Source organism: Myiozetetes cayanensis, unplaced genomic scaffold (genome assembly GCF_022539395.1).
Source record: "Myiozetetes cayanensis isolate MyiCay16 unplaced genomic scaffold, myiCay2020 scf15, whole genome shotgun sequence".
Classification (NCBI taxonomy): domain Eukaryota; kingdom Metazoa; phylum Chordata; class Aves; order Passeriformes; family Tyrannidae; genus Myiozetetes; species Myiozetetes cayanensis.
Window position 1 is genome coordinate 4,743,204 of NW_026087159.1, and position 26,902 is coordinate 4,770,105.

Genomic DNA, 26,902 nt, shown 5'->3' on the forward strand with positions numbered 1-26,902 from the left:
AGTGTTTTTTCTCTTGCACAGGTTTGCTTATGGTTAATGACAGTGGGAAACTGTCTGAAGTAACTTGGCTGAGTGCAGAATACTCAGCATGGCATTGTGGCAACAGTATTTTTAGCAATACTGACTAGATAATGTTCCAATTGCTGACATTCAGACACCTGTGTAGAGACCAACCAGCTTCTCAAGTGTTAAATCCTCTCAAAGATCTCCCCATTAACTCTGAAATTCATAGCATCTGTCCTGGCTGTGGTACCCAAGCTTCTAGCTTTCTGAGTAAACTGTAGAGTGGAGGTGTCAGTGTCCTTAGGCCAAAAATACTATTCTATCTAGGGAACTAAAGTATTTTGTGGATTTTTTTCATTTGTTGTTGGTTTTGTTTCTGGGGGGTTTTGTTGTTGTTGTTGGTTTGGTTTTTTGTTTGGTTGTGGGATTCTTTTGCTTTGTTGTTTTGGGTTTTTGTTTTGTGGTGGTTTTTTTTCTTTTTATGTTAGAAAAAAGCTGCTGTGATTCAGCTGAATACATCACCTGGGTTAATTGCATTGTGTGGGAATGCATGTTTGCATATGTTTCCCTTTTTTTGAGATGAATGGGAAAGCTACAGTCATTTAAAGTGTACTTAGAGGTAAATATGTATTTGAACTGCAACAGCTAGTAAGAGCATGTAAGCAGATTAGTAAAAATACTGAATAGAAATGGCATCATTCCTCAAGAGATCTCAAAGCACACTGTGAAGGTGGTTATTTAATTGCTTCCTGATCTGTAAACAGAAGTGAGATGCAAAATTGTATTGTATTGATAGTTGTGGTATGAATAGGAACTGAGACTCCTGTCCTGTTTCACCTGATTCTTTTACAGCTCCAGGAAAGACTGTGAAGAGATTAACTGAAATCCTGGAGGAAAACTGGTATAGGCAGAATATTTTTATGCATATTATAGCATCTAGGACAGTGGATTGGTAATACATTGTTATTAAATTGCTGTGAAACTCGTAAAGACCACTGCGATCAGGGCTGGAGCTTTCTTTAATACCAAGGAAATGTTCAAATGAAGAATGCTCTCTTCTAAGAGTTTTCTTTGATTTCTGGGTTTTTTTGATTATTGGTTGTGGAACAGTTATATTTTCTGTTCTCAATAATGTGCTGAAGAAATAAATCTGTGTTCCTTCAGAAAGGAGAATTCAGTAACTAAGCACAGTTGAATGCTGCAGTACTGCAGTAGTGCGGTGCAAGACATAAATAAGTTGTAGACTTAGTGGCTAAGTGGTGGCAGATATTATCATTATTGAGTGGGTCCTTTACTCTTTGTGGCTCTTCAGGACTAGGTTTGGTTGTGATCTTGGCCTGTGTCATTTTTTTGCACCACTTAATCTCCCAGAGATTGTTTCTGTCCTGGATGATTTCCTTTGACAGCAGAGCGCTGAGCAATGGCAAAATATTTTTTTAGTTAGGCTCAGGAAACTGAAGAGGGAGGAGAGAAGGGGATTTGAAATCTTTCATCTACATTGAGCCATTGTGAATTTAGGATCTAGGGCAGAGTGTTAAAAAGAATTAATCATTAATGAACCAATAAAGAGTATTAAAAGACAAATTGGCTGAACCTTCTTGGCCTTTTTCATTTCCTTCTATGGAAACAAAGTAAAGCATGCCAGATGATAAATAGCTCCAGTCCAGCTATTCTTGCAGGATTAACATCATAAAATCACAAATAATTAAAACATCCACTTTTTAGTGCATTAACCAAATAAAAGCCTTTTCTGTTTGTATCTGGTTTATGTACGCAGAACCAGTATCGAATAAACATCTGCCTTCAGAGCAGTCTGCTAATTCCTGCTTTTCCTTCCTCTTCTCCTGCTGTGCTTCCCAAGAAATTGGTTAGTGGGCAGGTATTTCCAGCAGCAGTTTCTGTCACAATAGGCAGGTACCTGTACCTTCAACTCTGCCTCTGCCAGAGTGGATTTAATCCTCTCTTTATCCCTATTGCAGCGTATTTGCCAGCACGCCTTGTCCTTCTTGCAGGGAAGGCTGCTCTCCAGCTCTACCAAGGAGCTCTCAAGCTGCCTGTCCCTTGCCACTGCCCACATACTGTTGTGCCAGGTTCATGCTGCCTCCACCAGAAGGGATTTGGTGCAGGTGGCTGCCAAGGGCAGTGGTTGTTGACATGGGAAAGCAGAAGGCATTGATGGAAGTACCTACCAGACAGAACTGAGCTGAGGAATGTGGCCTTTCAGAATAGCCAAATTGGATTTGTGTTGTTGGATCCTGCTCTCAGCAACAATTGGGATGCAATAGTGAATGGTGCCTGTCCTGTGATTATTAATGAGTTGTGACTTCAGGTGTGGAAATTAAGGAAGAGAAATTAAATTTATTGTACTATTTTAATCTCATGAATTGAGATTAAATTAATTGAGATTAAATTCATTAGGATGATTTGGTGAAAATCCAAGGATTGAATGCATTGCATCTTTATTTGAAAGTTTTGCTGTTAGAATTTTAAATGCCATTCTTGCCAATGCATGAAGCTGGATCAACATGCTTAAATGTCTAGTCCTGTAATTAACTGTTGAGTTTTCTGGATTAAAATGGTGGAGAACCTGCAGTTGAAAGGAGCAGTGGATCCAGTGCCTGAACTGAATGTGAAAAGCATTTTAACCATGTGAAGGCTGTCATGGTAATCAGAGTACTTGGACTTAGTTTGAGATTTGAGTTGCTCATCCAGGTTATGAAAATATTTCTGGTCTTTTTACTCATTCCTATCTGAAAAGAGAACCCAATGGAGGTTTTCACTTTGCAAAGGGCTATAGGATTTTGCCAGTATGGAGGTCCATTGGCAGCTCTGTAAAAGTCAGAGAACTGTGTATGACCTGTGGCAAGACAAAGCTGCTGCCAGTGAGTTCTGCCTCTGGCACTCAGGAAAAGCTTGTGGAGCTCACACACTCTAGGCTGTAGCCAGAGGCAAGTAAAATTTTGAATTTGGCAAATGTGAATCCTCTGTGGGTCATTCAGGCATCACAACAGTGGGAGGTTCATGGATACCTACCTTAGAGGATACCTGCCTTTGACTGAAAGAATAAATTTTAATTCATGCTGGTTTGCTTTGCACGTGGCATAACTGTGGGGAAAACAACACAGGTTGTAGTTGTCTTTCTCCTCCTCCTTCTCCTCCTCCCAGCCCACCTGAGCTCCAGCAGAATTCTCAGAGGGAGTCTGATGCATTTCCCCATCTCTCAGAGTCAGACAAGACAAAATAGCTCTTTTCCTCCCTTATAGCCTAGAAATTTTCCATCATTATCTACAAGAATCTGAATGCTGTTGCCTTTGCTTAGGAACAGGACAATTCCAACACTGTGATAAATTAGTGCCTCTGTGACATTGAAAGCAGTTGGTGAATTATGAATGTCTTGGATTTTGCTGTTTTGCTTCTCTATTTATCTTTGGGTAAGTGTTTACTTCATGGTCTTTAAAGCAATTCTATGGGTCCTGTTAATAGCGTGTGGAGCTCAGCTAATTTAGTCAGCAGATACGTGTGATAACTTGGTGCCTCTGCGGTAAGTCATGTGCCTTTCCAGGAAAGGGCACTTTGTTTCCTTTGCAGCTGATTAGGAACAGGCAGCATTGCTCTAGCATGGGCTTGGTTGATTATGCTCATGGGAAACACGTGCCTGCAAGGTGAACGCTGCAGAGGTGGTGTCTGGTGTTCTCCGAGACTGAGTTTGCTCAGGTTGAAGAACCAGTTTAAAAAGCTGAAAAGGGTCCAGTTAAATACTCACTGGTTTGCAATGATGTGTGTCAGAGCAAATCAGCAGATCCTGACATTCTTCCGAGTTCTGTGTGTTGTCATCAAAGATTAGGAAGTATGTTAGGTGCAAATAGGATCAAACTTTTACAGTAGGAGTTGGTCTTTTGCCCTCTGAGGGTACATGTGCCACAAGGGGTAGAGATGTAGTAATGGGAACAAGTTGAAACTAAAATGCATTGCTGAATTGTGTTCGATAATCTTGTTGAAAGAAAGAAAGGCAGCAGATGTAGGCCTTCAAGTTGAAATTGCATTTACTGTTGCATTTCAAATGTATGTTAATCCTTCCCTGTGCAGCCATTCACCCATCCAAGTGATAAACTGAGCTCAAAGCTTTCATGCGATGCTGACGTATAAAGGAAAAAATGAACAATGGTGATGCCAAAGAGATTGTTGATTTCTGTTATATTACTGCTTATTACTTGTGGGATTTACTTAAAATGTAGTGATCAAGAATCACTAACTGGTAATAGAATACATTCTTTAAATCTTCATATTTTAGGTCTTATGGCCTCTTGGGGTGAGGGGGTGGACTGTGTGTTTATGTGTATGTAGCTTGTCTTTGATGCTGCTATATCTGGTATTTAAAAGAGAGGGGGAAAAAAAAAAAAAAAAAAAGAAAAAAAGGCAAGCCTGTTCTCATGTGTCCCAAAAGTGTGGAAGGCTTTTTAAAGTGATGCTGTACTGTAAATGAGAGACTGAAAAAAGATGCTGTGCTCACAGTTGTGACTGCTACAGGAAAGCGTTACTTGGGATTTATGCAGTGTGTCTGGAAAACCATGAGGCTGGAGTGCTTGAGGGAGGCTTTGGTGTGAATAGCAGCTTTGTGTCAATAATCTGGAAAGTTGTAGGCATATACCACACCATCAAACCCAGTGTTACCTCTGTTCTGGTTCTGAAAGCTCCCCTAAAACTGCTGCTTCATGGAGGCTCTTAGTTATCTAATTGTCATTTTGTTGATTGGAGATGACACTGTGTTACTGCTGTATGAGGAAGACATAGACTTTTGTACTAGGAAGTGGTCTATACATACAATAAGTCTTACAGTAATTCTGTTTAATCACGAGGAAAACGTTTCTACAACCTGGCCACATGCAGGACTCATAAATTAGCTCAGAACAGTATTTCTAACATATCACCCCCTTCATCTTCACAGGGGAATTTTCTGCAAAGCTATTAGTGACTTAAAGGAACCCATTTGGCTTAGAAAAGATATGGTTTTCAAACCTTTAATTTCCATTTTCTTTACACTGGGAGACCTCTGAGGCAGACTGCTAATACACTGAGTACACATTTAGGCTTATGGACTTTTTGGCTTGTGTTCTTTTTGACTGAAGAAAGCACAGGAAAAGGAAAGCATTTGTATGTATCAGTGTGTATTTCATCTGCTTCACAAATGGGTTTATCTGGACGTGAGAACTGCTGATTCAAACCACTATTCTGTTTTTGAGAGCGTGGGCGTGCTCGGAGTGTGGTTAATGCTGTGGACCTCTGTGCAGCATGGCCTGTGGAGTGCTGGCTGATGAAGGTCTTCTCAGCACCCTTGTGGCTATTGTAATATGAATTAATTTGGATTTAATTTAAAAGAGAAAGTAGCAAGGGATTTGGAGGTCAGTGCAACAGGTTCTCCAAGTTCTTCCCAGGAGATAGAGCCAAGATAAAACTAACAGGATGGAGGCTTGAACACTGAGAGCAGCAGTGCTTTGCAATGTGACTTTTTCAAGATTTTGCAGGCTGTAGGAAGCATAGAGTATTTTCACTGAGCCCTTTTCTGCAAGGCTCACTCCTTAATTTCTTATAGATCAGGCTTCTTTACTTTGTGCTAGCTGCATCTTCCACAGACTATACAAGACCTGAAGCACACAGGGAAAGATTCAGAGTCCATTTAGACCTGTGGTCTGCTTGGCACCATCCTGGCACAGAGCAGTGATCAGCATCCCAGTAATGTGTGGTGAAGGGAGACACTGAGTGGTTTTGTGATGTACCTGTCTGAAGAGTTACAAATATGTGGTTTGTGTTAGGTTGTGGAAAGCACAGCAGTTTGTAAGGGGTTAACAGTTTGAGGAACAGTGCAAGTAGAAAGGACAGCTGAGAAAAGGTAAGCTGAGGAGAAAGGTGAGCGTCTTGCCTTTTGGCTGGCTGATGCTGGAAATGTCTATAGAGATTACAGTTGAATGGTTTTCCGGAGATTTGCTTTTGTTTTGTAACCATTTTGAGGATAACACAGCAAGCTCTGAGGAAATGAGCTTGAACTCTGGGAGGTTTGTTTGCCTCCTTGGCTGGCAGAGCTGCCTGCCCATGTCACACACAGGCACCACTCTGTCACTTTGCCTGCCTGCACCCAGGCATTGGCTCTCACAGAAAAATAATACAGGGGACTTCTTCATGCACAAATGACAAAAAGAGGATTTCTGTATGGTGTAACTGGCCAAAGGAGGAGAATGGTTTAAATTTAACTTTCCTTCCCCTGCTACACTTGTGTTATTGTGGAGGGAGCCTGCATTGTGTAAGCTCTCAGCTGAGAAAAGATTTGGCATCATGCAAAGCAAGTGCCTTTTGTTCAAAGGATTGCAGTTTGCATAGTCAACGAAAAGGATCTTTCTTCTATTTGGACAAGATCAGTGAAAACTTCTTGAATTGCCTTTTAAAAATCTTTTTTAAAAAAAGAACTTGTCAAGCTACCAAGGGAAAAAACCCAGCAGGTAGAGCATGCAACAAAATATAAAGGAGTAAAAAATAACTTCAAAAGCTGTGAGTGAAATTTTCAGTCTTTGAGCATCTTTTTCATTATTTATGTGACAGGAAGTCTTTTTTTTTGTCCTTTTTTTCGTCTTTTTTTTTTTAGTTTATTTTTTTTTTCTCTTCCCTCTCTCCTCCTTCTCCTTCCTCCACTGGATCTGTGGGGAAAAAAAGATGAAAACTTGGTTCTGAAGAGTAAATTTTTAATTATGTTCCTTTCTGAACTCTGCATAACAGATCACAAAATCAAACTAAGAAAATAACAAAATAGGGAATTTTCCCACCTCTTTTGGTTGGAAGATTTATGAATTTAAGTAGAAATTACTGTTTCTGATGACACATAAGAAATGAAAACATGTTCAAGTCATTTCTGTAGAAGTCTTTTAAAAAGTACTGTGCACTGCTCAGGCTTGCAATGAACTGAGATATTTTTGGATCCATCAGTCAAAAGCCTTTTCCATGGAACTGCTTCTAGGGGCTCCAGTGAGTCTACAAATAAGAGTAAGTCTGTGATTAACCTCTAGCCTGGAATTTACTTTCTCATGTTCTCCACAACAGCTGATTGTCAGGTACAAATCCATAGTGTTTGATGCTAAGGCTGCAGGCTGATTTGGGAAACTTTTCTACCCCAATCCAGGGAAAGCAATTGTTTGCTGGGAGCACTGAGAAGCCAGGGAGGACAACCCAGCTGAATGAACTTTGAATTTCCATCAGGTGGAAAATTCCATTATTTCAGCTGGTTTTTTGTTGGTTTGGGTTTTTTGTTTGTTTGGTTGGTTGTTTTCCCATTTGAAATTAAGGACTAAGGTTTGGAAGGAAAAGACTAGACCTTGAGGTCTAGGCTGATGCATCTGTTGAGCAATGACTGCTTCAGACAGGTCTGCAGCATCTGTTTCTCTTGCTCTGTGGGTTGGTTATATACCCAAGCCTTGCCAACACCCACAAGCAAGCTAAGGACACAAATATAAAAAGGATGAAATTCCTTTATGTAGAAAAAAAGGTTCTGAGGTTATTTTGAAATGTATAATGTCTGGCTTAGCTATTCTTAAAAAACAGCAACAAACAACCAAAAATATCAACAGTTCTGAACTGAAAGTGTTTTGTTTCAGTACGTGGGGCAAACAGAACTAATCTTACAAGTCATTTTGATATTAAACTGTTTGCTGCTGTGGCATATTTGTTTCTTTGCTGCAGTTCGGGAAATTAAGCCATGCCCAGAGGAAGGTTTAGGGGGTTGTAAGGCCACTCTGTGATTTCTGTAATGCCCTGATGCCAGGTAAATCCGTATGGTTTGGTGAGAGGAAAAGGTATGGGCATTGTGACAGCTGGAGTTCCTGAACCAGCTGAAACAGTGGTGGCTTCTACTTGTTTTCATTCACTAATACACTCATAGCAGTAAGAAAGCAAAGTGATACAGTATGAATTGTTTCAACCTAAAATATCATAAGGTCGTGAAAAAGCATTCCAGTGCAGTAGGTAATAAATCACTTAATTCCCTCCCCTGAACAGTAATATTTGAGGACATTTTCCTAACTGAAAAGTTAAATTTGTTTTCTTTCAGGAAAATCATGGTTATTCCTCCCGGAGTCTTTTATTAGGCTGCAGATTCCAGTGTGGAGATGTTTAAAATTTCTCTTTCATTTCTAGAAAATATCTTCTGGCCGTGCCTTCTGCTCTGATTCCTAAAGGACTTGTTACTTTTGAGTAATTGGCATGTGGTATAGCTTGGAGCAGCCCTAAGAATAGATGTAAAAGAAAGACTTTTGTTTCCTTGTTCTGCTTGCGTCCGGATTAGCTCAGCTTGAGGACTGTGTTTGAATTTTTAGTTATGTAGCTCTCTGAATGAAATACTTGAAATTTACTGCTGCCAGGCATCACATTATATTGTATGTGTTTTGCTGCTAGGAGGATTAGTTGCTACTGCTCAGGCTGCTAAATGCTGCCTGGTTATTCACTGTCTTGTGTCTGCAGGACAGACATGCACAGAAAGAATTGTCGTCATGTGTGAATTTATTTTTTAAGACCTTTCAAATTCCCTAGCTATTCCTTCTTCATACTCTTACACTTCTTGCATCTTTTTGTGACTGAAAAATCAATTCCAGCATTTCAGTGGAATGGAAAAACTCCTTGGACAGAGTGAGGGTGGGAGTATATTTGAAAATACACTTTAACAGTGTACTAGTATATGAGTCACAGGTCTGACTATTTTGATGATGTAAACTAGTGGTAAGCAAAACACCATTTTTGTTTTGTAAGCTACAGATTCTATCACTGTGCCTTACAGTCATATCAACTTCTTCACAAAATACTCAAAATGGAAGATAAGCTCTAAAGAAATGGATTAAAATTCTTTTCACCTTGTTTTGTTCCAAAGGGTGTCATTGCTCATCATATCCTCTTCTATTTCACCAGGCATCAAATGATTCAAAAGATGATTTTAATTCAGTTCAGTTTTGCTGCTGCACTTTTGACACTTTCTGAGTAATACAGTATGTGACAGGGCTTGAAGTGAAACTTTATTCTATAAATATCCTTCCAGTTTTAATAAAGTGAAGGACAAACTCCACAGGCAACTGCATTGAAAAGTTTTGCCTTGTTCCCCACCCTTTTGTTAACCCAATATATAGCTGAACCATTCTTGCTCTGCAAAACTAGTATCATGGCAGCTTCAGGAGATGAAAATAAATTGTGTGAAAAACTTCACTTCTACTGTGGGCTATGTATTTCTTGTCCTTGTGAATCATTTCGGACCCAGTCCTGCAAGTCTACTGCTGCATGAACCTCAAGAGTAAGGGAGCTCCAGTTGAGAGGGAGAATTGTTCACAGATGTGGAGATCTGTAAAACTGTCTTCATTTGCCTCTTATTTCCTATCCCCATGACATGCAAAGTAGCTGTATTTGCAGAAGAGGAAAATGCAAGGGTCCTGTTTCAAGTGATCTTTCAGAGAACGTGTGTACCATGAGCTCAGCCTGTGGAAATTTGCCATGCTTCCCACCAGGAGTGAATATTTGTTCATGTGTTCTCAGCAGACCTTGTTTTGTATTTGCCTACATTTGTATGTAGCCCCTGAGGTCTTTATCAAGGGTACAGTTGCTGTTCTGATGTGCTGTTTCCACCCTGGGCTTGCACAGCTGGCAGGGCAGTGGGGAGCCAGCTGGGCCATAGCTTTGATTTTGTCCTTGCTATGTTCTTTGTCTGGTCAATCCCAGTTGTTTCCTGCTATCAGACCATCTCCTGCCCTCTTTGCTCCCTGCAGTTTGAGTCTCATTTCCTTCCTGAATCTGAAATGTGCTTTTCTTTACTATTCAGCACATCCACTTTCAGCTGGTCCCTTACCTTTCTGAAGCCATTGCCACTTTGTGTTATTTATTGCTTGTTTGCTAAACAGCTGGAGTCATGCTGAACTGTGAAATGATTTCTCCTTTCTTACAGACACAGTCTGTAATGTGTCATGTCTTTGAGACAATTTCATGCTCTAGATCAGAGAATTTCTAATATTGTGTTTCTGTCTGGAGTTTTACTGGGAATAAATCTCAAATTTTCACAGAAAACCAAAACAACTCTTGCTTAGGGCACGAGGAAGTTGTGTATGAAACAGTGTTAATGGTGCTTTTCTGTGTCCAGCATGGATCACATTGTATATAAACTATCTGATCAATTTCTCTTAACTGCTGTATACAATAGACACTGGATCACTGCAGCTGCTTGCATGTCCAGCAGACCTGGTGTGCAGGGCAAGCAAAGAATGGTATATGAGATTGCAGCATGCACTGGTATCAGTCAGCAACAGGTGCAGCACAGGGTCTGCCATGTCATGCCCATGGGCAAAGAAGCCATCTGGAAAAATTGTGTGTAAGGAATAATACATTATTTGTTTCCTCAGTCTAGTTATTCTGTGAAAAATCAATATGATTGATGATAGTCTTAAATGGGAAAGAATCTGAACTGAAAGGAAAATGTGTTCTTTAACATAATAAAACAGAAAACCCCAAGGTTATATGAAATAACTGAATGTCTAAAAGGAAGGGCAAAGATGCAGAAAAATCCAGAGCACACAGCTCTTCCCTACGGGGAATGGGTTTCAGTTGCTCTTTATTTAACCTATTATGAGAGAAATTAGTAATTTTTTTTTCTATTTGGTAAATTGCTGTGTGGTCTTTTACCTGTGATGGAAGGGCACTGAGTGTTACTGAGTCATTGAGGAGACTGGCTAGTTGGCTTATGGGGAGCCTGGAGTTAGCCAGTTCTTGGAGCAGCTCTAGGAGAGGCTTCTGCTGACTGCTTGAGGGGTCTGGAGATCACTAAAATACATCTGAGTGATGAGTAAAATGTAATAAGGTGAGGGGACAACCAAAAGGACTAGGACTGTTTCCTGTAGTCTGCTGTGCTAGGTTTTTTTAGCTGTAAAGTTTGTGTCGCATTGGAGTTCGGGAGCTTCAAGGCCTTAGGATTACTTTCCTGCACAAGCAGAAAGTCAGGCCACTATTTCTCTGTGAGTGCAGCTTTGTCTTCTGTGCTTTTGGCTGCTCTGCAGCCATCTGGAGTTGTCAGCTTGCAGGCGCCTGCTTGCCAAGCCACGTCTCCTGCAGAGACCCGGTAACACCTGCGAGCCCTTCCCTGTGCAAACTGTGGAGTGTTTTGCAGGTGGCACTTGGAGTGTTGATGTTTACCTGTGATGGGCTAAACGGTTTGTGTCATACCTGCCCCAGGAGCTTGTCTTTCCAGGTTGCACAACAGCATATGCTGACTTCCAAATCCCCTGGTCTTGGCACCTTGGACTCTTTTGGGAAGAGGCTGGCTGTTGGAGCTCCTTAACAAATTGTCCCAAAGAAAATTAATTCCAAATCTAGCAGGGTTTGCTGGAGACCAGAGATCTTGTTCTGCAGGAAGAAATGAGAACCTACCTTATTCACTCAATTCGTAATTTAAGGGTGACACTGAGGTTTTAAGCAGGCAAAGGATTGCTGAAGCTACATGTGAGAGTGATGGAGTATGTGCACATGTGGGTGAGTGTTTCTAGTTTCTTTTCTTAGCTGTTTTTATGCTTCCATGTGTGTAGCATGAGTGATGGGCTTTTGGATGGACCAAAGGAGAAGGGCAATGCAAAGCTGCAGGACTTAGAACACGTATTACAGTGTGGCATACATAATAAAATAATGCTTCAATTTCTGTAGTAATAGAAAATTTGCTTGTATTTTGGTATAGTATAGGAGGCTTTATGAGTCTCCTTTAAGAGAGTACAGCCTTTCTACTAAAGGTAAAAAAGAATGGAAACTTTTGGAATAAAAATTTTATACTACCCATACACACCAAAGGAGTAATAACTGGGAAAATAAATGTAGGAGGATGTGAAAAAAATCTTAGCTTTAGTTTTTCAATAGTAATTTGAATCAGTCTCTCAAATGATCTCATGGAACAATTGTCATCTTTGTATGTTCACACAGTCATAGTGGCATTTGAAATAACTGATATTGCTTTCTAAATTTTCATACTACCCTGCTCATCAAACAGCATACTGTACCACTTGTATTCCTTAACTTGTTGTACTCAAAATACAGCCCCTAGGCTTGGTCTTGTAAAGACTATGGACTTGAGAATAAAACTAAGATCACATAGAGAATTTTGTTTCCTTTTATTGACAAATGTCCTGGTCGTCAGTTGATCCATGGTAATTGTGCCTGTCCTGCTCTCATCATGAAGAACTATCTTACATTGGCCACACTTTGATCTCATCCTTAGTTTGATGCAGAAGGCACTGCTCTAGAAAATGGGAGATGTCGGGGAAGAGAAACCTGATCACCCTCTCTTTGCTGTCACATAAAAAACTAGAAATCTTTGAAAAGTTGCTGTCGCCTTCGTGTGTTTTCAGGTCAATATGCCTGTTTGATGTGGCTTGTGGTGAAATCAAAGCTATCCATGTCTCTGAGTATGTTGTCTGGATTGAGCACCTCAGAGAACGTCAGTGCAGAGGCTTCAAACTGTTTTAGTTTTGAAGGTGCACACCAGCGTGCTCACTCTGCCCAGCAGCTGTTGGGGCTGTAGCAAAGCTTAAGTGTTTTGAATTTCAGGCAAGATGCGCTTCTAAATGCTCAAGTGCTTGCTTGAGATCTTGTCCTTATATTTGCAGTCTGTTTAGAGGGACTGTGAAACAAGTATGTTGAAGTACTGTTGTTCAAATGCACTCAGCCTGGTGATTTCTTGTCAGAAAAAAAGGAAGTATTTTAATTATGTTTGATATTAGTCCTGCATAGGCACAAATGCCAGTATGATTTATTTCATTTAGTGGTATATTCCTCTCAACTGAATTATGTGTAATTGTGTAGACATGGTCACTTTAAATATTTTATGGACTTGTATAATGTAAGACACAGTGCAGCCTGTAGGACCAGCAAGAAATATTGCTGTATAACTTTTATTTAATTTTATTTCAGCAGTTTAATGATTAATTTTAAAATCAGAATGAGCTCATGGTTAGAGTGCAACTTGCTGCTGTAGTTCTTGCATAGACAAGTCAGGTGGCTGAAGAGAAGTCTTGAATAGTCAGCAGAGATGAGCTGTACACGTGTTCAGATTGGCAGCTCATAAGAAATACCTGACCTGTTTGCTGCTTCAGAGGCAACATGTGCTAAAGGCTTGAGCTGGGCAGAAACTTAGTCACAGGGCAGGGTTATGTCTTCTAAAAAATACAGAATTGCCAAAAGGAAAAGTGTTTTAATGAAATATGAAGTGTTGCTTTTGAGATTCATCTTGTTTGCTGCTATTTTACCTGTAGTCAGGATGGATCTTAGCAGATGGGTCTGTGCTGTTGTCCCCCTTGGCATTCCTGGGATATCATAGGATCACTTTCCATCAACAGGGGCAATTTTGGACTTGACTCAATTTGGACAGGACAAAACCTTGTACAGTTTCTATCTTATTTTTGAAAGGAGGATGGAGGGACCAGCAACTTGGTCACCTTCTTCCTGTGCCTGCTTGTGAGAAAATATGTGAGGTTTTCACTTAGGGACAAAGCTGCTGTTTTGCACTGGACAGTGGGTGCAGCTGAGCCTGATGGGTGTTACTGTAAATGGTAGAATGCTTAGTGTAAAAAGGGAGGAATTGTTCTGTATGTGTTGGCCATTGTGTTTTTTAGATCATCTTCTTGCAATCAGCAATTCTTAATTGGCCAGGGGACCTGATTCAGTGAAGTGCTGAATACTTCTGCAAATGCAAAATGCATTAAGGATGCTCAGCACCTTTCAGGCTGCTACTTTCTCACTCATATAGTACATGACCCATAGCTCACCTGATTATCATAGTCATTTGCCTTGTAAAAATAGAAATCTGCCATCTCTATCAAGAAATAATATTTTTATTTATTTGCAGGATGAGTATCATTGAATTCAAATGTCCTTTTCACATTTTGACATTGGTCATGTCATAGATGGATTTGAATATGACTTATTTCAGTTAAATAATTAATAATAACAAGGTTTAAGTGTTTAACTGCTTCTCACTTTTGGCTAATACAGCACAAAATCTGTCACTACATACTTTTCACCTGTAATTGTCCACCTGAGGATGTCTGATCTCTTCTGATTTTTGTGTACAGGTGTTTAGTTGCTGAGGTAAATGACTAGAACTTGAAGTATAAAGGACCGTGGAAATAAAACCGTTGTCCATCCAAGGAGTCTCTACAGGAACTGTGTAAATAGATTATAGTAAGGGTTATTAGGAAGCTTGGCTGTATCTCTGCCTAAGCTCTCTTTTCTTTTCCTCTTTTTTATGTTTTTGCTTTCAGGTTCATGTGTAACATAGGAGCCTTTTAAGGCTGATGCAGAACAAGAGTATTGTCACCTAATGTCTACTCTGTTGACAAAAACATGTTATTGTGGGTGACCAGGATGTAACTGAATAGATCCAGGGCTTTGTATCTTGCTTTAACAAAGCAAGAGAAGGTCAAAGCCTCCACACTTTCAAATAAATTAAGTACTTCATAGCCTACTTGAGGTCAAAAATTTGTACTTGCAGGGCTTTTGGTTATTTGTGAAGTCTTTCCTAGAGAAGTAAAACAGATCATAATTTGATACAATTGCAACCTAATACTTTTTCTTTACTTAGAGTGAATGCCCAGATTTTGTTATCAGTTGCTTTCATTTCTCTGAAATCATCAAAACTGCCTCTCAAAGACTGAGATCTAATAGCTCTGAACAGAGGAACTGTAATCAGAGAAAAGCAGGGAGATAGATGTGCAGAAACAAGCATGGGCTCCTGCAGATTAGGTTCCTGCCTCTGAGCATGATGTGTCAGAGCAGCCTTTGCTTCCCGTGACTCTTGTGTCCCCATATGCTTCAGCCTTGGTGTGCCCAAGAGCCCAAGTGGAAAATATTCCCATGGGAAGGTGCTTTTTTATCCTCCTCCAGCAAATTGCCTGCTGGCAGCTCCTCTTCTGGAAACCTGGGTCTGTATCCTGGCAGGGAGAGGGTGGTAACCATTTGCCAGTCCTTCAGGTTTCTACCTAATACATGCTAAGAGAAATCTTGTGACTTCCATAGAGTCTGGCAGGTTTTCCTTTGTCCCTTCCTTCCTCCTGTCCCATCTTTTCAGACACTGTTAAGCCATTTTGCCTCTGCAACTTGCCTTGGTCCTCCTGCAAGGCAGCAATGCTGCTTGAGTTGTTGGTATGGCCATGTTCAAATGGTTGAGAATGGTTTCTTTTCCAGTAAATTCAACTTCCCTTCTCACATGAGCTGCCAAAAGATGACAGCTACTGGGGAGATGTAAAATTAAAAAAAAGCTACTGATACATTGGTGTAGGCTGTTTGGATTAGAGCAAAACAAATGCTGTATTTTAGTTTGTGGACTGTTGAAAAAGATTGGAGAGAAAAAACAGCACATAGGAGAACTGCATAAATACAAAAGTTTTTTGGGCTGTTTTCAGCTAAGAAACAGTAACTTTAAGAAATTATGAAGGGTTGAACAAAATTTTTTGCATAGCTGATTATTTAATTTTATTTTGGGCTGGTCTTTAAACAAATATAGATAAACCCCAGAACTGTTGCCATTTGAAATAAAAAGACAAAATATCAAGTCAAAGTTTTTAATGTCTTATGTTCATTTTAATAGGTATTTTTCTTTGAAAAAGTTCGTCTGAAAAATATCACCTACTACTTATGATGCTAGACAGCATATTTTATGAGACATTTGTGTTTTGACAAAGCAAACTCTGTCACACAATTTGGTTTCACATATTTTTATACCAACATTTAAATGTTGGGCTTGAACTGCTCAGCTGTATGAAAATATATTTATAATCTCCTTACAGTCACATATTCTTGCATGCTGAAAGAGTTGGTTAGAGTAATTTGTAACTCTTCCAGATAATTTTAAATAATACATTTTTAGAAGAAAAATGGAATGACAAACAGGAGCTCAGAAAGCAGCTTTTCTTCTGATCATGTGAAAGGCAACCACAGAGCTTCCAGCAAAGCTTGCCAGTGACTGAATATTGCTGTTGGAAGGATCCCACACTTGGATTTGAACACATTGGCCAAATGTGCTGTATAGGTGGCCAAGAGAATGAATTCTACTTTTAGAGAAAACACCTGTCCCTGTTGCCTCCGGTCCTGTGCTGCAGCTTCCTCTTGGCAGCAGAAAGGGATAGAACAAGCGTGCTCTATTTTAAAAAGTATTTGGCATTGCAGTAGTCTATTCTTACCTTCCAGATGTACCTCTTAATACATTTTTTCTTTCAGTCTCTCTGTGAAGTCTGTGCATGCATCTCCCACATGACTTCCAATGTTTTTGCCCTTGGACCAAATTCTGGCTGAGGGCAGAGGGAGTTTTGCTTAGAGTAATGTTTGGGCAGTGGAGTTACTGAGCAAAGCACCGGATTTTACCTGCAAGCTGTGTGTGCTGTAGTTTAGGTAAGGTAGGAACTTCATGTGGGGGCTGTGTTCCTGCACAAGGTTGCGTTGCTGTGCTTTTACATTCAGCTCTTGGGAAGTGGGAAACATCATGCACTGGAACTGGTGTTGCACTGAGAGTGCTGATTGAGACCTGGGCAGACAACTTGGCTCCTGAATGCTCAGGGCTTTGTGCTTTTTGAAATAGGTTTTAGAAACTTGTGTGCATCTATTTCGCTAGAATGCTCACTTCTGGGGAGTGAGCTCTTTGAACGGTGCAGTTTGTGATACATTAAGTGCTGGCAAGTTTTGTGATTGTTTGATCTGGACTCTTTTAGTAACCGTGTTTCAGGTGGAAATATTCAGTGTTCCAGAAGAGAACTGTCAACAGGCTTGTTTTAAATCCTTTGTTTAAGTGAATGTGTATGATAACCACCTTACCTCCAAGATTCACAGAACATACTTATGAATATAGCCAAAGCAAATTAAATAATTTATTTGAGCAAATATTCAGAGGAAAATGAGCTGATACATTTGCACAGTGCTAAAGATCTTGGAGGTTGACCAAAGAAGTTAAGACCCCAGCTGGAATGAGGAAGACATAGGGAAAATGAGCTTGCTTACTTTGTTCTTTCTTTTCCAAGCCTAATGTTAAGGTCTTAAACTCCTTCCCTTCATTTATGTGTGCTAGGAGGAATGTAATTACCAAAGGGATAAGAATACTGATTAATGCTTCCTAGGCTGTTGATAACACCTATTTTAAAAGGTGAAAGTTTTTTCAGTGTGTACACTCCTGTATATTATAATAAAACGTGTTCTTCAAGAATTTGGCATTTTCCTCATGACTCCTGGTGTGTTGAGTCATCACACGAGCTTCTATTTCCTCTTCATTATTCATTTATTGCATTGCCTTATTTAAAATTACTTGGAAGAAAGGGTATCAAAAGCCTGTAGCTTTTTTATTCAGTATGTTCTTTTTTTCCCTAAAAAAAATATTTCTATTTACTAAGCAGCGAGCATCCGCACACTGCCAGAGCTGAGCTGGAAATAGAACAGTGACTTCACTAGAGAGTTTTATAATGGAAAAACTGCAGTTAGCATATATTTTGCAATGCATGTAGTTGATAAAGCAGTGTGAACAGCTTTGCAATGACTGAAACTTCATAATTATATCAACATGAAGAATGAGCCAGTATTTAGATGGGGAGTCAACTCTTTGTTGCTTTCTTCCTGGAAATCTCAGGGCCACAAAAATTTAACAATCTGTGAATAAATAACTACTATTCAGCTCATCAGAGATGGTGTTGCAATTCTTATTGCCTGAATTTGCTTAAAGCTTCTAGATTTAATAGGAAAACTGCAGTTGCAACTCCATAATTGTCTGGATAACTATTATTGCTTGTAATGACATTACTCACAGTTTAATACTCACGGTATAATAGAGTATACTTGATTTTGGGGCAGAGCAGTGACATATAAAAGCACCCTCTTCAGTTAAATTCTAGGAGACGGAAAATTTTTAGAATGTCGGAGGGAGCTATTACATAAGGACAAATATTTACCTAATGTAATCAAACTCCTCTTTAAATCAGAACAATAGTGGGAGTGCAGTTACTATGGTTCTGTATAATTTTGTGCTATATTTGACAAAATTTGGCAGGACTAAAGCCACAGCTGATCATCTGATTTTGAAAGGGAAGAGAAGAATATGGTAGGTTTTCATTCCCAATCTGTCCTCATGACGATGGCACATGCTCCCTCGCTAGCCCTGAGCAAGGAAAAATAATCCAAATAAATATTTACCAAAGGCACATTGCAGCACTGCAGAGCTGTGAGGGTGAGACTGATTTTGAAAGATACTGCCTTTGTATGCCTGCCCTCCCCTCCCTCTCTGAGCCTTGCAGAGTGGGTTTCAAAGGAGCCCTGCCAAAGCCTCCATCCTCATCTCCCCACACCCTCAGTGCAGGACCCCATATCAGCCCAGCCAGTGTCTGTCGCCTGTTCTGCCTCTGACCTGGCCAGCCATGGGGTCTCACCAAGCTGGCCTTGAGCCACTTGTGACCTCCCAAAGTACTTCTTACTGTGAGCTGAATGAAGCTGATGGGTAAAGCATTCTCCAGGTTGTGCCCTTGAAATACTGATTTGTTGATCCCCTTGTTTTCACTGGAGAAGATCCTGTTCTCCTGAGCTTTTCTACGATGCAGAAAGAACCATGTCAGGTGATGGACTGATGGAAGTATTGAAATAATGGTAACTTTGTTGGTGTGCTTTTATGGGGGTTTCTCTTTGTTTTTTTAATTGATCTATTGAAGTTGGGCTGATGTGAGTTCTGTTTATTGTTTCGGACTTTGAACGTGAGTCTGCAATAATTGTTAAGAGATGATTAGCACAATCACAGTAAATCACTCAGAAGCTTGAGCCATCTGATATGACACAGAGTCTTTGCATACTTCATAAGTAACCTTTCACAGAGCATTTCGTGCTTCAACACTGCAGAAAATAGAAGTGCAGGAGTGAAAACAATACCCTTTCCTGACAACAGATGATACTCGTTTTCCCTTGTCTCTCACCTGTTTCTTTGTCATATCCGGTTTCCAATTGCGTTAGAAAGGCACAGAAGTTACTGGCAGTTTGGAGAGCGCCAGGAGTGCCTGTATGGGCATCATATGTAAAATGGACAGTGAATCATTGTACGACTTGATACTCCAATAGATTAAATACTGCAGTTGGCAAACAGGAGGAGTAAAAGTATATGGTAAAAGGAAACCCTGTGTAAGATGAAGTTATGAATATGATTGGTTTTTCACATGTGACACCAAAATCTGGAAATACTGATCTTTTGTATTTTTATATTGAAAAGAGCCTACCCAAATTACCATTTATATAGAAAAATTTGATACTGTTAATGCACGGAACAAAAATGGCATTTATATGTAGCACTTGATAAAAGCACAAAAGGTGAAATCCCTTATTCTTTAAAAGTAGTTCACGGCTCTAACTATTTTTTAATATAATTTTAAGTAATCCTGTTTTTTCTTTCTTTGTGGGAGTATATTAACCTCAACTTTAGGATACTTAAACTTCATCTGTGTTGAAAATACAGGCAGAAGTACTGACATATTGAGAATATATGCCAAAGAGCTACCTTAATGCATTCAGACATTTAATTTTTATTGGTCCCTAAGCAATTATGTCAACATTTTTTAAGGAGCAGTGCTTCTTGTAGTTTACTGTGCCAGATAGACTAGACAGAGGTAATCACAGTCTTGCAAGTCCAGTTTAGTGGTTTTCAAGCTGAGCAGAATTTAGGCCATAGAGGCATGCTGTGGAGAAGCATAAAACACTGTATTTTGGGGGGTGTAGATCATGATTTTTGTTGTTGCTTTAATTATTCACAGTATATAGGATGTTTTCTTTCCTGAAAAAGGAACTCATTCACACACAACAGTCCAACTGTTCATGATCGATCAAACTAAACACCGAATCCAGAGCCAGAACCTTCCAGCAGTAAACTTGGCTTGGCAGTGTGACCTGATGAAGTTGCTGACCCTTCTGTCTTCTAGTTCTGCATTTTTGTTTGGAAGTAATCACCCTTACCTTGGTGTAGTTGGAATTAGTGTATATTTGTGTATATAACACTTCAAGGATGTTAAATACATGATCAAGACATTGATTTATCTGGTGACTCAGAGGAAGAACTGAATCTGAACATCCAGGAAGCAACCTCTGAAGCCCAGAAGTTTGGACAGACCTCTAGAAAATATCAGCCAGTCTTGACACTTGGTCTGTCTTCACCAATACACGTTGTCCTTCCTCAAGGACGTGGTCTCTCTTTCTCAGTCAGCTTTCTGCTTCCCTTCCATCCGGCCTGCCTGCTGCCCTGTGTTTTGTTCTGTGGAGCTTAATTCTTCTTTGCCTAGGGTGAAGTCTTAACAAATTGTTGTAAATAGCATTGCCCCTTTACATTAGTAGCAAAATGATTTGCTTGGTTTGCTCCTATTTAGCCTGACTGAAACAAGCTCCTGGCATATAATCACTTATGCTGGTCATTAAATCCCTGTTAATAATGTAGTGTATTAGATGCCATCTGTCTGTTCAGTGATACTCCTGTCTGCTGAGTCCTCAGTCACTGTGTCAGATGCTGGGGTAGGTCTGTGTGTTTGTGTCTGTCCCATTCATGCCTTTCTTGCATCTGGGATAAGAGAGGACAGGCTACATCTCATCCCTTCTCTTATTCCAAAGAAGTTTTGAGAAATCAAGTAGATTCTCAGTATGTCACAAGGGAAATAGAGCATCACTGAAAAGGAAAGGCTGGGAGAGGGTGAAATTTGTGTCAGTATGTAGAGCAATTTATGCAAGAAACAAGAGGAACATGTTTATCGTTATCAGCTTGGGAAGACCTTAAATCAGAATGGCAGTGGCTATATCTTTAGCTATTTTTTAAGATCAAATTTCCCTTTCTGAAGAAGATCATGAAGATCTGTTTTAAGCAAGGCTCGTCTTGGAGTGACAGGAAAGGAGATCAGGCTCATGAGCTGAATCTGCCTCACAAGGGACAAATCAGGAGGTTGTCAAGGTCATGCTGTACCAAAATGCATTTTCCCTACTCTGGTCCACCAAAAAAACCCTGTTGACAATCATTTGTTAGTTTGTTTATGACCTATGTTATGAAAAAAATCAGTTTAAATTACCAGAATGGTTGGATCTGGTACGCATTCATAATTTTTCTTAAGATTTGGAGGTTTATGAATGTTGTCCAAAATTCACACTTTGTAGGGACTCTTAAGTAACAAACCCCTGAGGCAGGATCATGTTTGTAAACATAAACTTTACCCTGGACTCCCTCCAGGACTATTTTCTTTGATTCTTACTCTGTGGAAAGCTGGCTTATAAAGCAGCAGTGCTTTGATATGAATTCTTCTCAATTGAAGCTTTGGAACCAGTGTGCTCAAGCTGCTAAAAGGAATCAGCTAAATAACTTCATTCAGCCTCATAAAGCCTTTCGACTGATCTTTCCTAAGTGCCAGCATTTTCAGAGGCCTGCATTAGAGATTTTGGGTGAATTTCTCTTTAAATGTAACATCTGTCTTCATATCTAGAAGATATTATCGGTCCAGTCAGAGAGAACCTCTTCCAAAAATGTTGCCTAAAATTATCAAGTGAGATCCAAGAAGAAACCAAACCAAGGAAGCAGAAACATTTCATTTTATCTCTCCAGAAAGAATCCATTGGGAGATTTTTATTGAAGGACTTATACAATAACTTTTGCAGTAAGTGACGGAGAATGCATCATTTCCCCTGGAAGAGAGGCAAATTGAATAAAAGTTATATCTGAAAGGCTAGGGCAGATTGGGTAGCTCATCAGCTGGATAACCATGTGACAGACCCAGAGGCAGCTTCAGAACTGTCATGTCAGCTGTTATCAGTGGAATTAGCCAAGGAGTGGGCTGCTGAAGTTAGCAGACTCCTTTCTACATGGGCATCTGGTTCTTGCAGCAATTTGATGCAGCCCATCTGTGCTGCCCATCCTCTCTCCACGTATGCTACCCAGAGGAGAGGAGGAGTAAAGGAGTCTCATGTTTGGGGTGTTACACTACAAAAAGTGGATGGGTTTTAAAATGCTTGGCTGATGGTCACTTCCTGAAGGAAAACACTTCCACCTGTGTTATGAAAATGAGCTTAAGTGAGTAAACTGCTTGGATCAACTTGGAGGAATTTTGCATGTTTGCCCACTTAACAAGCTCAGCAAGTGTGGGCAGGTTCCTTGTGTACAAAAAGAAGACAAGAGTCATAGTGCAAAAAGCAGACATGCCTCATTTGCCCAGCGTGACCTTGGGTGGGAATCCTGCAAGGGCACAGGGTAACTGCGTGTCCCCTGAGTCAGGGTAACTGGCTGGATGCCTGTTCTGTGGACACAAGGTTAAATACCTTCTCTGAAGCATTCATGAAGATTTAACCAAGCATATTAACATGCCTCTTGCAGCGAGTTTGTTTTGCTCCACATTTGTGGGGAGGACAGAGCACTTTCTGAGGCAGCTGCTGCTCCAGGTGACGGGCGGTACCTCACGATGCACAGTAATTCAGTTGTGTGTCTGGCCTTCGAGAAGAGTTTTCTCAGTCTCCTCTCTTGATGAATAAAACCTTTTTCTAACAGCATAAATAATTCTTCCAGCCTTTGAAAATATGTTTGATTTCACTGTAATTACAAAAAAGGGAAACTGAAGGAATGAGATTAATTTCAAGCATCTATTCTGTTGACAGGAGGGGAAAAAAACCCAAAAACCTTTTATCAAGAGTCAAGTCAGAACCTGAAGTTTTGATAATAATTTTTCTGGACTTGAAAGGACAGTTGTTTTGTAAGGGACAGAAGTAGTGAAGGGGTTTGGGGCAGATTTGGAGCCACTGTTCTTAGACTCCTCAGCTCCTTGCATTCTCCTTCACCTTGACTTCTCCCTTCTTGGGCAGAGAGAGCAAGGCAATACAAGTGGGGACTGCTGGATGTCTTCTCTTGAAATGAATAAGGAGTATTTTATAACTGCCTTTGCATTACTGAGGCACTATTTTGGTTTGGGTTGGATTGTACCTTTTCAAGGAATATTTCTGAGCCATGTTCCTGTCTTAAGACATGGTTGAAATTTGCAAAAAAACTTCATAGGGGAAACAAAGTAATAGAGGATGGATAGCTGGACAGTGAAACTGTCTAATCTCTTTTTCTCAGGAAACCAGCTTGAAAAGGTTTGTGCTTTTTCTGGGAGCTCCTTGGACAGATGTCTGCATTCTTGGATTAGTCAGGATAAACCCCTAGATAATATACAGGAAGAGCAGTGAGTTGTGAAATGCAAAATTTTTCTGCAACAGGCCAATTAGTGTTTTGCTTCTGCATTATTAATAGAAGCTCAGTTGAACTTGATGGATAAATTCTCTTTCTGTAAAGCCGTGCTTGTGTATGTTCAGTACTTCTGTTGCGTATTGTGAAGGTCAAATTTAAAATCTGCACTGAAACGAACGCTCTGCTGCGTATTCTCTGTTCTGCTGTTCCTTCCATGGGTGTACTCATCGTACGGACTTGTTTCTCTACCAGATTCATCGTTTGCCTTTCTGTATATGAAATTATGTTTAATTAGTTTTATACCAATATCCTGCCTGCAGATAACTAGGTTTAAAAATAGGCTGGCTCAGCTGTGTAAAGATGAGATACCTGAAATCATCTTTATGGGACAATTGGGATTGCTTTTAATGATGGAACAGTGCCAGCGTAGCCTTAACTATGAATCATGAGAGTGTACTCAAGGGTTTTAAATTAAGCAGGGCAAATCAGTTTTAACTTTGTTAGACTTGCCAGTTCGAGGTTTATCATATAGTTTCCCCCCTCACCACAGAGACGTGTCTATTCAAGTACTTTGTGGTCCCCTTCACTGTGTCTTGGTGTCTCATGTGCACAAATCTACCCTTGTGCTATCTCGGGGAGGCTTCAGGCATGTTATCATCTTTTCATTTTCGTGCTGCTTCAAGAGCTGAATGGGATGACTTGCCTGAGGTCATCCCAAGGAGTCTTGTGTCACTTGAAATTGAGTATGTGGTTATGAGTCACAATCCAGTGCCATCACCACGTGACCTCTTCTGGTGTATGATGGCTCATCTCTCTAGCTTTTATTTGGCAGTGAGAAGAGGGTTCATAATGGTTTTGATATATTTATTTCTGCTGCCTCTCTTTTTATTCTGTAGGACTTCTGTGTCTGCTGAATCTTGAGTTGTTAATGAAGTTGAGAAGCACTGAGTGATTGGGATGCAGGATGGGAATGATTACCATTCTTCTTTAACAAAAGCTTGAGTGAAAATGTTACTTTAAGCTCATTTACGCAGTATTGTTATGCAAAACAATGGAAAGAGCCTGTCAGCTTCTGATTTTAGGGTGGGGAACAGTTGTTTTCAGTTTGTCTGCCAATAGGATAAATCCAGACCCAGATGTCTAGATTAAAGTCTAACCTTTAATCCAAGACATGATCACAAAAACCTGGGACTATAAAGATGTATTTTAAGACTTTCCTTCCCAGAAGCCTTTCTGTTGTTTTTCCTCTTTGTATTACAGATGATCATTTGTGAGGAAATTTTATAAACATGGTATCTGCTGCCAGTGATTTTGGAAACTGCTGCTTTCTGTTGATGGCTTCTTTTTGCAAATTGGTCCAGTTAATTTTCCTGCACGTCTAAATGCCTCTTTCAAGATATTCTAGCTCCTCCAGTTGAATGGCAGGTTCTTACTGTCAGCCTGCCATACCTGAGGGTGCTGCCTCCTGTCTTCTGATCACTGGTAATACCTGGTCAGGAATTCTAAGGTATTTTTTCTCTGGAACATTATAAGGCAATGTACACACTGTAGGAAGGAAATAGCATGTGAACGTCTGAATAGTAGGCTGACAGAGCAGACTTCATGTCATTTAAGTCTCATCCTAAACTCAACATTGGTATCAGTTAATTGGAGATAACCTCTGACACCGTGAACCAAAACAAAAGCAGGACACTTGTTAGGCAGATCTGCTTTAATTTTAATACAAATCCATTTATTTTATGCTACTGTGGGAATGTGGAAGAGGAAACCTATCTTCAGAATTGCTTTTAAGAAGGGATGAGACTCAAACTGTGTAGATGCTGGGATGTTTGGTGTACATTTGCCTTGTCCTTAGACTGTGCCCTGAGTTACCACCATTGGCAATGTCAGGAGACCAAGTTGTGAAGTTGGTGAGTTTTTCATTCTTATGTTTTTAAATTTACCTTTTGTCTGCAATCACATAGTTTTACAGTAAGGAAATTGATAGGAATTTCTTTAACTTCTTGGAAGTCTCTAACCTGGAATGAAATATTCCTTGCAGTTGTGCTGTTGAGTTGCTGGAGATCCCCTGTGGGTAATACAGCATTAACATGCCGACGTGCCCGGCAAACAAAAGGAGAAAATTGGAACAGAATCTAAATACATGTGTATTTGCTGTTACAGCAGTTCTTTTTAATAAATGCTTCTGGCCAGACTGCAATACCCTGTAACTGATTTTAGCCAGCCGTGAAGTGTCTGTCTGTGTGCAAGCTCATCTGGACTGGTGCCCAAAAAGTCCAGGAGCCTGGGAGCCATGGTGCACTGAAGGGCAAGAGCTGCTTGCTGGGACTGAAACAAGGCAGGGCTCAAGAGCTGTGAGCAGACTGGGCAGATTTTGGACTCCTGAAGGCAGCTGAGCTGTGTGGGTTGCCCCAAAAGAGGGAACTTGAAGCATCTGCTAAATGCATCCCAGTAACCTGGCAGACAGAGCTGCCGGGCTGCCTCATGAGGGCAGGATGTACCACTGAAGCTGCAAGTGTATATTTCCTTCTTGATTTTACTTGCTTTATTTCTCTGTCAAAACCAGTGGTTAAGTGAGTGCTTATTTAGCATTTTCATTTCTGGGTTGGCTTTTTGCAGGCTTTTGTAGAGGCCAGGAGTGTAATCCTTACCCCATGATGGGGTCTGCTCTACAACTGAGTCAGTCGAGCAGCATTTGCTGCTTCTGGACAGGGATTAGATGCTCAAGATGCAGCAAGTAGAGGATTGAGGGATTATTTCAGAGTGATTTACTCCCTTAGCCATTTTTCCTCTCCTAATATTGCCCAAGGACAGTAAGGGTGACATGTGAATGTGCATCGGTTCTGGTGTGGTCTTGGCAACCAGAGGCTGGTGGGTTGTCTTACAGCCTCCTGTTGAGTTTGGCTTGGCAAGAGCTTTGTCTACACAGCCTGTGATTGTGCTGGAATTTATTCACCTCCCTGGCCAATTGGAGGCCAGATTTGGAGGTCCTAAGCTGCCAGGGGCAGTTGCATAGTTACTCTGTTCCTTAGTACTCTTTGACTGAGGTGAAACCCATTTCAGTAGATTTGAGACTGATACTTGTGAATTATATAATGATGCTGTAATGAGAGTCGAGGGCTCATGTGTTCATTTTGTAGCATCACAGCACCAGGATTTTATAGAATGGAGAGAGAGAACTTGGCACCCAGATTAAAAATAATTATACTTGCAAATTTCATTAACTCCTCAAAAAATGCCTTTGCCTGGAAGCTCTGCTCTCCTTCCTCCCACCACATTTCTGTCAAAACCTCCCAGCTGAGCAGATTTGAACCAGGTCAGGGAAGTATTAGGTGGGGGGGGTGTTATTTCAAGTTTGTTGTGGGTTTTTTTTTTTTTTTTTGCTCTAACTGTGGTGTGAGCAATACAAAATACTTTCTAAATCACTAACAGTCCTGTTAACTGTTTGGTAGGTAATGCTATGCTGATTTATTCTCTCTAACACTGTTGACTTAAAACCAAACCAAAACAACACCTAGTGCTCCCGTAGCTGGAAGTGAAATAATCTTTGTCAGAGCTACTTTAGGGTCTTAAATGCCTTGGCAATTTAAGAGGACTAAGGAGCACTTAATAAGCGTTGCAACAAGAGGTTTACAGGAAGGTATTCCTGGTGGAGAG

The 26,902-nt window shown here is 40.3% G+C and overlaps 1 protein-coding gene across 4 annotated transcripts in view; it reads left to right on the forward strand.

Moving 5' to 3' along the window:
- Window positions 1-26,902, forward strand: part of FGF13 (fibroblast growth factor 13) — a 244,743-nt gene that overhangs the window by 47,523 nt on the left and 170,318 nt on the right. Inside the window, exon 1 of one of the 4 annotated variants that reach the window (XM_050310954.1) lies at window positions 11,355-11,538. The exons of the other annotated variants lie outside the window; for them this stretch is intronic. The gene's annotated coding sequence lies outside the window, so the exon portion shown is untranslated. Of the gene's footprint in view, window positions 1-11,354; window positions 11,539-26,902 lie in introns of those variants that run through there. 4 annotated transcript variants of the gene reach the window in all.